Genomic DNA, 13,139 nt, shown 5'->3' on the forward strand with positions numbered 1-13,139 from the left:
ATGGGTCAAGACTTAGCGTAGCAAACCGACCACAGTATCTGATGAACCATAAGGTCAATTCATCCAGAATTACACTATTTGAAACACTCCTCTCTCGTTCTTACCACTCCTTTTCAAATGTTGCACTGGTTGAGATTCATCCTTGACAATTAATGTTGGAAATCAGACAGATCAAGACAGAGGATAAAACATTCCTCTTGCCTCACATTAGCATATAAAGTTATGTAAATAATAAACTATTTTTATTAGGCTAAGAAGTGTGCCAAAATAAGCCCACTGAGCAGACAAAGGGTGAGGTCACACACTGACACACACCCAAGTTGAGTGGACCATATCAGTATGGACTCAAAGGATTTCTGTAGCAATGCTCATCCCTGCAGTCAAAAACTCCACCAGACTGCTAAATACAACAAGCCTTCATAGGGGCTTGTCCTGCGATGACAGCATAATTAACAGTCTCCCAGAATACACTTGGTTTTCATATCACATTTTGTGACAGCTATGCATTTAGACCCCTGAAATATAACTCTGGTATCAAACCCCTGAAACAGTATCCAAATAAAACACCATTGTAAAATCAGCCATAAAGAGGATATCTTGATATCAACAAATAAAAGGGATATTGGTCAGCAGGAAGCTTGTTGACTGAATGTTGCAGCACATATTTTGTTATAATAAGTGTTTGATTTCATGAGATAGTATCAATTTATTTACTATCTTAATAGTATGTATTCATAGCCACACATGAAAGGGATATTGGTCCTTAAGGACTTGGTGTGGCAGATCAATTATTTATCTTACTGTAAGTGTATTACTACCTGAGATATTAAAACACCAGGAGGATCACAGTCTAATTTCCATCCTTCCCACTCAAATTTGAACATATGCAGGGTGACCCATGCCACTGTGACTGAGTGATTAGCAACACAACACTCAATTCATTCATGTTAAGATGCCGCTGGCACAGTATACAAGGTTAGGTTGCTTGCTCGCAAGGTTGCTTGCTCGCATTATATCATCACCATGTGTAATTTATCATTTGTGAGCAAGTTCAGACTGTTGTAAAACATTCAGGTTACATAAGTTGGGCACATTTTCAACTTAATTAAGTGTTGATATTCAACTGAAATCTGTTATACTCTAGTAATTTACTGTCAGGGAAAATCATATCTTCAATTTTCACGTAGAATAGAAAAATGCTATGATTATTTCAATTGAGTTGAATGTAATTAGAATGCTTAAATGAAGAAAATTAGGCATGAATTAACATAAATCATGTTTTATGTGTCTGTCAGCGTCAAAGTCGAGGGTGCTTATTAGATAGCTTACAGATAAACAATACATGAATGAGAATTCAGATAGTTTGGACACACGGCCACACAGCAACATATTCCTAAATAGAAAGAAACATAACCTTTTTGCACACTGTGATGCTCCTCAGTCGTGTGTGGTGAGCGTAGGGGCATGTGCAAGGTTTGTGGGCGGACGTGCAGGTGGGCATTCATACTTGCGTGCGGGCATGCTTGTGAAGAGGTGGTGAACATAGCTGACTAAGCTACTCAGGGAAAAGGGAATAAAGAGAGATGGGGCAAGGTGCAATTCATTTCAAGTTCCACTAATTGGTGTAATCCAAAGTTTGGGAATTTGGAATGATTGTTCCAATTTAGGGCACTTCTAAGACAAAACATGGCTCCCCCACAGGACTAATAGAATCCGCTCTGTTCCATCTATATAAATAAGTTACAACTATCCTGCACGCTTCCTCGTTTATTTCAAAAGAACTGAGGCGGCAGCTCTGTACCAATTAGGCTGGCATATAACACGGGCCAGCTGTGTGGAGACAGTAGCAAAACACTTTTGAAGAGAAGAAACAAACCCTGAACAATGAGCCCATGCTGGACACAACTTTGGTTTACATGAACCAGTCAATTAATGCATCATCAGGTTTCAGGAATGGTCTCCCTATCCATTCAGACTCTAAATTAATCAAGAATGTTCTGCAGCACAATGAACCTTAGTGGGCACTGCAGGACTCGAGGAAGAGAGTTTAACATAGCCTTTACTAGCTAATTATCATTTTATATCCGCCAAGCCAATTTGTAAGTTCTTCCCTGTTGGAGCATGTCCTGAAAATACATGTCTCCATGGCAACCACCCAAGGACTTGTCAAATGACTCCATGAGTAATAGGGAAACTTGTGCCATCTTGAAACCCTTCTTATCACAGGAAGTTCAACTGAATTGATAGATGTGGGTATTCATAGGTTGTTTACGAAGGATCTGTGAACGACTGTATAACACCTCACATTACAAACAGTGACTGGTCTGATTTGTAGGGCCAGAAATCTTATTTAATCTAATGTCCAAATTCTGTAGTGTTTGTGAGGACAGCTGTGTATTAGAGTATGTAATCACCCCAGCAGGAATGCAGATGCGATGGAAAATACTTTAATGGAAAATGGCAGATGTTTCATTCACATTACATCCAACCAAGAATTATGTAAAAGGATATAGAATCCTAGAACACACAATACATACATAATAACCACACATGAACACATGCATGCGCACAAAGAGAGAGCAAGAGAGAGTAAGAGAGAGGGAGAGAGAGGGAGAGAGAGGGAGAGAGAGAGAGAGACTCACATATGCATAGAGAGACAAACTGAGCAAAACAACTCATTATTTCCTGTAAATTATTTAATTTTCTGCATCACTGCTCAGTGCTGTTTTTTCCTAGTCTTGATTTTCGGAAGTCCTTTGCTGACCCTACTTATCATGTCTACTAATGAGTTATACTGAGACAAAGTATTCCCGTGTTCTTTAAAATAAGACTAGGTATTTTGATTAATTCAGGTTGTTAATGATTTTGTACTCTGAAAAGGGTCAAGCTAAACAAATGGATGGGAAACTGTGGCTTCTAATCCTAATTAATGGCATACAATCATTGCTGGGTTGAACAAAGCAATGTTTTTGCTAAATAGTAGCTATAAGCCAGTGTTGGCTAACTACAGAAACGGTCCCTTTCGGTTAACATCAGAGTGGTAAAGAAGTGTAAAATGTCATAAATTCCAAATGTAAGCTCTCTCTACACAGACAATATCATGAACACTGAGCAGCATATCAAGTCTGTCTTTAGTGACTTTTCTGTTGTGCCAAATTCATGACATTCTGTCCAACATATTCTACTGGCATTCCATTCATGTATTGTCCTTAAAAGTTGACTGTGAAATTTAGGCCACACAGGGCAAATCAATTGCAATGTGTCTATAGTGATTAAGCATCACCATATTGCAAAGGGAAAGGGGGATACCTAGTCATGCATTCAACTGAAATGTGTCTCCCGCATTTACAGTGCCTTGCAAAAGTATTCGTTTTTTCCTATTTTGTTGCATTACAACATGTAATTTAAATAGATTTTTTATTTGGATTTCATGTAATGGACATACACAAAATAGTCCAAATTGGTGAAGTGAAAGAAAAAGAAAGAAAGAAAATCAAAAAGGGAAAAGTGGTGCGTGCATATATATTCACCCCCTTTGCTATGAAGCCCCTAAATAAGATCTGGTGCAACCAATTACCTTCAAAAATCACATAATTAGTTAAATAAATTCCACCTGTGTGCAATCTAAGTGTCACATCTGTCACATGAGCTCAGTATATATACACCTGTTCTGAAAGGCCCCAGAGTCTGCAACACCACTAAGCAAGGGGCACCACCAAGCAAGCGGCACCATGAAGACCAAGGAGCTCTCCAAACAGGCCAGGGACAAAGTTGTGGAGAAGTACGGATCAGGGTTGGGTTATAAAAAAAATATCCGAAACAATGAACATCACGCGGAGCACCATTAAATAAATTATAAAAAAATGGAAAGCATATGGCACCACAACAAACCTGCCAAGAGAGGGCCGTCTACCAAAACTCCTGGACCAGGCAAGGAGGTCATTAATCAGAGAGGCAACAAAGAGACCAAAGATAACCCTGAAGGAGATGCAAAGCTCCACAGTGGCGATTAGAGTATCTGTCCATAGGACCACTTTAAGCCGTGTACTCCACAGAGCTGGGCTTTATGGAAGAGTGGCCAGAAAAAAAGCCATTGCTTAAAGAAAAAAATAAGCAAACATGTTTGGTGTTCACCAAATGCATGTGGAAGACTCCCTAAATGTATGGAAGAAGGTACTCTGGTCAGATGAGACTAAAATTTAGCTTTTTGGCCATCAAGGAAAACGTTATGTCTGGCGCAAACCCAACACCTCTCATCACCGTGAGAACAGTTTTTCATCGGCAGAGACTGGGAAACTGGTTAGAATTGAAGGAATGATGGATGGCGCTAAATACAGGGAAATTCTTGACGGAAACCTATTTCAGGCTTCCAGAGATTTGAGACTCGGACGGAGGTTCACCTTCCAGCAGGACAATGACCCTAAGCATACTGCTAAAGCAGCACTCAAATGGTTTAAGGGGAAACATTTAAATGTCTTGGAATGGCCTAGTCAAAGCCCAGGCCTCAATCCAATTGAGAATCTGTGGTATGACTTAAAGATTGCTGTACATCAGTGAAACTCATCCAACTTGAAGGTGCTGGAGCAGTTTTTCCTTGAAGAATGGGCAAATCCCCCAGTGGCTAGATGTGCCAAGCTTATAGAGACATACCCTAAGAGAAATGCAGCTGTAATTGCTGCAAAAGGTGGCTCTGCAAAGTATTGACTTTGGGGGGGTGAATAGTTATGCGCGCTCAAGTTTTCTGTTTTTTTGTGTTATTTCTAGTTAGTTTCACAATAAAAATATTTTGCATCTTCAAATGAAAATCAAATGATACAACCCTCTCCCCCCCAAAAATATATTTTAATCCCAGGTTGTAAGACAACAAAATAAGAAAACTTCGAAGGGGGGTGAAGCCACTGTAACCCAACCGCTCTGAATCAGAGAGGTGTGAGGAGCTGCCTTAATCAACATACACGTCATCGGCGCCCAGGGAACAGTGGGTTAACTGCCTTACTCAGGGACAGAATGACAGATTTTTGCCTTTCGGTTGCTGGCCCAACGCTCCTACCCGCCAGGCTACCTGACTAACTCCATGTGTTCTCTGTTAATATTATACATGGGATTAGATCTGAAGTGATATATTCTGTGTGCACTTCATACTGCACTGGATAACCACACAGATAGACATGATTACTTGTCACTAATCGAGTACAGCAGACCTATGCGTGATATGCCTATCCCATTTTCAGTTAGTGTGACCATCTCTTTAAATTAAAAGTAGCTAACACTGTATTTCCAGCTGAAACATACATGAATTAAACAGTTCACCCTGTAACATTTCTTGAGCGTATTACAGATCTGTGGGATGATGGGATTAGTGGCGAGGATGTCATACTGTTATCCATCAAAATACAGTATTGTGATGATATATTCTAAAGCCCTCCCCTTCAAATTCGCTACAGGCATTCTGACCACGAACTCACAGGGATTCCAGGGCCGTTATTCCCTCTTCTGAAATGATTTAAATCGGCATGGCTTCATTTCCCCCTACTCCCTGTGGAACTTGTATTGCCACAGCAATTAGTAAAGTGTTAAAGCACTGGGTAACAAATTAGGGGCAAGACCAGACAGAGGAGGACTCTGGTCAGGTCAAGCATGACTAACAAGACAGCTAGGAAGCTTTAGTGGCCTAGACTGAGGAGCTCAATCTGTGTGACGGTATGCCTCCTCTTTCACTGATATAGAGTACCAGTCAAAAGCTTGGACACACCATTCAAGGGTTTTTCTTACATTTTTTACTATGTTCTACATAGAATAATAGTGAAGACATCAAAACTATGAAATAACACAGATGGAATCATGAAGATAACCAAAAATGTGTTAAGCAAATCAAAATATATTTGAGATTTGAGATTGTTCAAAGTAGCCACCCTTTGCTTTGATGACAGCTTGCACACGTTTGGCATTCTCTCAACCAGCTTCATGAGGTAGTCACCTGGAATGCATTTCAATAAACATGTGTGCCTTGCTAAAAGTTAATTTATGGAATATATTTTCTTCTTAATGCATTTGAACCAATCATTTGTGACAAGGTACGGGTGGTATAAAGAAGATAGCCATATTTGGTAAAAGACCAAGTCCATATTAATGTCAAGAACAGCTTAAATAAGCAAAGAGAAACAACAGTCTATCATTACTTTAAGACATGAAGGTCAGTCAATCAGGAAAATGTCTAAGGCACTGCATCTCAGTGCTAGAGGCATAATTACGGACCATGGTTCAATTCCAGGCTGTATCACAACCGGCTGTGATTGTGAGTCACATAGGGCAGCACACAATTGGCCCAGTGTCGTCTGGGTTAGGGTTTGGCTGGGGTAGGCCATCATTGTAAATAAGAATTTGTTCTTAACTGACTTGTCTAGTTAAATAAAGGTTAAATAAAATTGTTAACATGTGCAGTCCCAAAAAACATCAAGTCCTATGATGAAACTGGCTCTCATGAGGACCGTCACAGGACAGGAAGACCCAGAGTTACCTCTGCTGCTGAGGATAAATTCATTAGAGTTACCACTCTCAGAAATTGCAGCCCAAATAAATGCTTCACAGAGTTCAAGCAACAGACACATCTCAACATCAACTGTTCAGAGGAGACTGCGTGAATCAGGCCTTCATGGTCGAATTGCTGTAAAGAAACCACTACTAAAAGACACCAATAATAACAAGAGAATTGACTGAGTCAAGAAACACAAGCAATGGACATTAGACCGGTGGAAATCTGTCCTTTGGTCTGATTTTGAGATTTTTGGTTCCAACATCCATGTCTTAGTGAAACGCAGAGTAGGTGAAAGGATGATCTCTGCATGTGTGGTTCCCAGCGTGAAGCATGGGGGAGAAAGTGTGATGGTGTGGGAGTGCTTTGCTGGTGACATTATCTGTGATTTATTTAGAATTCAAGCATTGTGCAGCAATATGCCATCCCATCTGGTTTGCACCGCTGTAACTCTGCGTTGTGTGTGGCTGATTATAGACGTGAACTTTGGAGATCAGGTAGTTTTAATTAAGCAGAACTCACACTCTGCATCCTGCATCTGCATCCAAAAGGAAATAAAACATTTGTAGAGCACATATGTTCTGCGAATCGTCGCCTCTTTCTCTCATAGTGCATCAAAATGATTATAATATAGTCATAATTTGTTTTTCAATAGGACAACGCACCAAAACACACCTCCAGGCTGTGTAAGGGCTATTTGACCAAGAAGGAGAGTGATGGAGTGCTGCGTTAGATAACCTGGCCTCCACAGTCCCCCGACCTCAACCCAATTGAGATGATTTGGGATAAGTTGGACCTCAGAGTGAAGGAAAAGCAGCCAACAAGTGCTCAGCATATCTGGGAACTCCTTCAATAACTGTTGGAGAAGCATTCCAGGTGAAGCTGGTTGAGAGAATTCCAAGAGTGTGCAAAGCTGTCATCAAGGCAAAGGGAAGCTACTTTGAAGAATCTAAAATATATGTATTTTTAAAATAGTTTTTGGTTACTACATGATACCATATGTGTTATTTCATATTGCTGATGTTTTCACTACTTTTCTACAATGTAGAAAATAGTAAAATAAAGAAAAATCATTGAATGTATCTCCTATATGTCTCATGATATACTCACATACGATACTGTAGCTCCCTCCTGAACAAATACGGGAAATATTGAAACAGAAGAGCAGTGACTATTTTTACTCAATGAACATGCGCCAGGGATAGGTCATCTAAAGGACTAACTCCTAAAATATGAATCTGTTAATACATGGAGATATGTGGATCTATTACATATTTTGTATTAATAACCATGTTTAGGGAGGTAAGAGAAAAAGAGAAGGGGGAGTGCAGTTGAGCACATTCAGATGTTAACTGAGAGCATCACAGAGAATTCAAGGAGGAAAAAAGTGAATTTTGTGCAACAGTAACCACGTTTCCATCCACAGTTTTTATCTGAATGAAGTCATATAGCCGTGATGGAAACAGGAAGTTTCGGTACAATTTTATAAATGCAGACCACTAATTTGCTCGTTCGACATGGTGGGATCTTCTTGTGTCGATAAAAGTACTTATGTGAGAAATGGCGATTTAATAACCATCATATCGAAGTTAACTTAGAGTCACGCGATGATATGATGTGCGACCGGACCTCGTTGGCCTTTTCACCAGCTGTCATCATTGTCAGCTCTATGGAGAAACATCTTGGTTCCCGGAGCAATACTACCCTGGAGCACGAGTAGGCCGACAGGACACTACAAGGCTGCTTCCTAATGTTCTACGACAGCTGCCAGGGGCTGTAGTAGTCCATGTGAGGTCAAACGACATTAGGAGGGCAAGCTCAGAACTGCTGAAACTGGATTTTAAAGAACTGATTCTAGATGTGAAAGACAATTATTTCAGGCCCTGTACCATCGCTGGGCCCCAGCTGCAAAAGATTCAGCAGGCTACTGGCATTATACATCTGGCTAAAAGACTACTGTAGCTCTGTTGGCATAACTTTTAAAACACTGAACAAAAATATAAATGCAACATGTAAAGTGTTGGTGCGTGATTCATGAGATGAAATAAACAATCACAGATATTTTCCATATGCACAAAATGCTTATTTCTCTTAAATGTTGTGCATAAATGTGTTTATATCCCTGTTAGTGAACATTTCTCCTTTGCCAAGATAATCCATCCACCTGACAGTTGTGGCATATCAAGAAGATTAAACAGCATGATCATTACACAGGTACACCTTGTGCTGTGGACAATAAAAGGCCACTCTAAAATGTGCAGTTTTGTCACACAGCACAATGCAATTGGCATACTGACTGCAGGAATGTCCACCAGAGCTGTTGCCAGAGGCCACTGTTGTCCAATCGGCCTCACAAGCGCAGACCACGTGTATGGTGTTGTGTGAGCGAGCGGTTTGCTGATGTCAACATTGTGAACAGAGTGCCCCATGGTGGTGGTGGGGTTATGGTATGGGCAGGCATAAACTACAGACAATGAACACAATTGCATTTTATCAATTGCAATTTGAATGAACAGAGATACCATGATGAGATCCTGAGGCCCATTGTCCTTGTCACACCCTGACCATAGTTTGCTTTGTATGTTTCTATGTTTGTCACACCCTGACCATAGTTTGCTTTGTATGTTTCTATATGTTGTGTGTCTAGTTTGTCTGTTTTTGTGTTTGGCCTGATATGGTTCTCAATCAGAGGCAGGTGTTAGTCATTGTCTCTGATTGGGAACCATATTTAGGTAGCCTGTTTGGTGTTGGGGTTTGTGGGTGATTGTTCCTGTCTCTGTGTTTGCACCAGATAGGGCTATTTAGGTTTTCTCACATTTATTGTTTTGTTATTCTATTCATGTATAGTTTTCTTTATTAAAGAACCATGAATAGAAACCACGCTGCATTTTGGTCCGCCTCTCCTTCACCTCAAGAGAACCGTTACAGTCCTGCCATTCATCCACCCCCATCACCTCATGTTTCAGCTTGATAATGGATGGCCCCATAGCGCAAGGATCTGGGCCTGGTTGCATAAAACATCTTAAGTTCATTTCCTCATTATCTTTTCACTTAAAGTGTCCTTAACTTTAAGTCAGATGCACAAACCATTTTAAGGCAAATGTCCGCTTTAAATTAAGTGAAAAAGTTAAGGGTGCCCATGAGGTCCCATGTGGAGGTGAATGTTGTTTTCCTCTGCCCTGGTTTCAAAAGGAAAACAGCCACGAGCTAGCTAGGTGGCTAAACAATGGAAGGTGCGCAATCTATGGCTACAAAGATAGCTTGCTAGCTAGCTACCGACTCTGTAAGTTAGCTTGAAGTGCAAGAAAGTAATAGAGACAAGTTGAGAAAAAAGTTACTAAAATAAATGTTTTATATCTTCTGAATCAATTTCTTTTTTCCTGTCTTGAATGTAGAAGTTCTATTTTGCGATTTCTTTGATGAGATGTTCATTTGGTGAATCAGGTTGTCTCCATGGTAACCAGAGACTCTTTCTGCTTTACATGCCTTCAAACCACCGTAAAACTCTTAAACTATGCCCTTACCTAAAGAAATGATTGAGTGGCTCTATGCAAATCCCTTAAACCATTCAATTAGGTAAGGGGAAATTATTCCTTAAGGGAAACCCTTAAGGAATACACTTAGGATGTTGTATGCAACTGGGCCTTGTACACATATCCTGGAAGCTGAAAATGTCCCAGTTGTTCCATAGCCTGCAAACTCACCAGACATGTCACCCATTAATCATGTTTGGGATGCTCTGGATCGACGTGTACGACAGCTTGTTCCAGTTCCCACCAATATCCAGCAACTTCACACAGCCATTGAAAAGGAGTGGGACAACTCTCCACATGCCACAATCAACAGCCTGATCAACTCTATGCGAAGGAGATGTGTCGGTCTGCATGAGGAAAATGGTGGACGATACTGACTGTGAATTGATAATTATGCCCACCTGTGTGGTATTGTTGTTCTGACATTAATTGCCATTGCCTTGCAAGCTGAAAAATGTATCTGAAAATATGTACATTTGAGTTTATTTACCTGTCCTGTCCTATTTCTGTTATTTGCAAATGGTGGTCACACCAGATACTGGCTGGTTTTCTGATCCATACCCCTACCTTTTGTTTAAGGTATCTGTGATCAACAGATGCATATCAGTATTCCATGTCATGTGAAATCCATAGATTAGGGCCTAACGCATTTATTTCAATTGTCTGATATCCTTATATGAACTGTAACACAGTAAAATCTTTATATTTTTGTTCAGTATAGATAACTTTGACACCCTTTGGAAGCAGAAGATGCTCCACAGTAGGGGTGTCAAACTCATTGCACGGAGGGCCAAGTGTCTGCGGGTGAGGGAAGATCCTTAGTGACCTTAATTCATCAATCAAGTACATGGAAGGAGCGAAAACCCGCAGGCACTCAGCTCTCCGTGGAATGAGTTTGACACATGTGCTCTAGAGGAATGACGGAGTCCATCCAAATCATCTCGGTTCCTGGACCCTGATCGCACATTTCAAGGCAGCGTTGAGACAATGACTTATCAGTGACCCAAGCCCTGCTCAGATAATCCCTACCATTGTGTGGCTGAGTTGTCATAGTGCTGCTGCAAATGGGCATTGTCCCAGGGGTGTTGGTAGTCATAATGTAAGTTCCCTAATTTATGTTCCTCTAACTCCCCGGAATGCCTCTGTCAATGCTACAGCTATTGTAGCAGTAATCATGTGCCTACGAACCTGAACTGAGACGTACTAACAGTATAACTCAGTATAACTTTTGCCCTAGTAGGATGCCCACTGTGAGCAGTTCACCCTGCACTATCAGCTCGAACATAAATATCACTGTCATCTCTACCTCAGATAAGCCTCACAGTAAAGCAATAAAAACAATCAAGAATCCCAGAAAATTGCTAAAAAAATTGCCTACCTTAACATATGTAGCCTAAGAAACAAGCTTAATGAAATCAATGACTTGCTAGTAACAGATAACATTCATATATTGACTATCTCTGAAACTAACTTAGATAATACCTTTGGTAATACAGTGGTAGCAATACATGGTTAGAAAATCTACAGACGAGACAGAAATGCCAATGGGTGTGATGTTGCTGTTAATATTCAGAGTCATGATCCTGTAAAGCTTAGAGAGGATCTCATGTCAAATGTTGCTGTTGAAGTAAAATGGCTACAGGTTCACCTGCCTCACCAAAAGCCCACTCTTGTGGGAAGTTGCTATAGACCACAAAGTTCTTCCAGTCAGTACCTGGATAATGTGTGTGAAATGCTTGATGATGTATGCAATAAAGAGAAAGGTATATTTTATGGGTGACCTAAATATTGACTGGCTGTCATCAAGCTGTCCACTCAAGAAAAAGCTTCAAACTGTAACCAGTGCCCGGCAACCTCGTTCAGGTTATCAGTCAACCTACCAGGTTATTTACAAATGAAATGAAATCATCCACATGCATTGACCACAGCTTTACTAATGCTGCAGAAATCTGCTCGAAAGCAGTGTCCACATCCATCGGATGTAGTGATGATAATTTAGTAGCTATATCTATCTTTGGGCCTAATATAGTGTATAAGAGCTCATACAAGAGGTTTTGTAGTGATTCCTATGTTGAAGATGTAAGTAATATTTGCTGATCTGTGGTGTGTAATGAGGAGCAACCAGACACTGCACTTCAGGCATTTATGAAATTGCATATTACAGTTACTAATAAGCATGCACCCATTAAGAAAATGACTGTACAAACTGTTAAATCCCTGTGGATTGAAAATGTGTATGGTTGAGAGGGATGAGGCAAAAGGAATGGAAAATAAGTCTGTCTGCACAGCCGGTTGGCAAACATGCTATAAATTGAGAAATCCTGTGACTAAACTTAACAAAAAGAAGAATAAACTGTATGAAACAAAGTTACATGATATAATGAATAATAGTACAAATCTTTGGAGCACTTTAAATGAAATATTGGGCAAAAACGCAAACTCTGCTCCATCACTCATTGAATCAGATGGCTCATTCATCAAAAAACCCACTGAAATTGCAAAATTCATGAGTGATTCTTTTTATTGGCAAGATTAGCAAACTTGGGCATGACATTCCAAAAACGAATTCTGAACCTACACATCCATGCATAACTGACCAAATTATGAAAGACAAGCATTGTAATTTTGAGTGTGGAAGAGCTGAAAACAGATTGTTGTCTATCAACAATGACAAGCCACCTTGGTCTGACTGAGGATGATACCGGACTATATTGCCATTCCTATTAGCCATATCTTCAATCTACACCTACAGGAACGTGTGTACCCTCAGGCCTGGAGAAAAATAATTCCGCTACCCATGAATAGCAAAGCACCCTTTACTGGATCAAACAGCTGACCAATGAGCCTGTTTCCAACCGCTAAACTTTTGGAAAGAATTGTGTTTGACCAGATACAATGCTATTTCACAGTAAACTAATTAAAAACAGACTTTCAGCATGCTTATAGGGAAAGGCACTAAACATGTACGGCACTTACCCTAGACAGGGCAGCTGTCTAGGCACCTTACTTTTATTAATCTTTACTAATGAACCTGCCACTGGCTCTGAGTAAAGCCTGTGAGTCTGTGTATGCTG

Source organism: Oncorhynchus kisutch, linkage group LG4 (genome assembly GCF_002021735.2).
Source record: "Oncorhynchus kisutch isolate 150728-3 linkage group LG4, Okis_V2, whole genome shotgun sequence".
In the NCBI taxonomy this organism is placed as follows: Eukaryota; Metazoa; Chordata; class Actinopteri; order Salmoniformes; family Salmonidae; genus Oncorhynchus; species Oncorhynchus kisutch.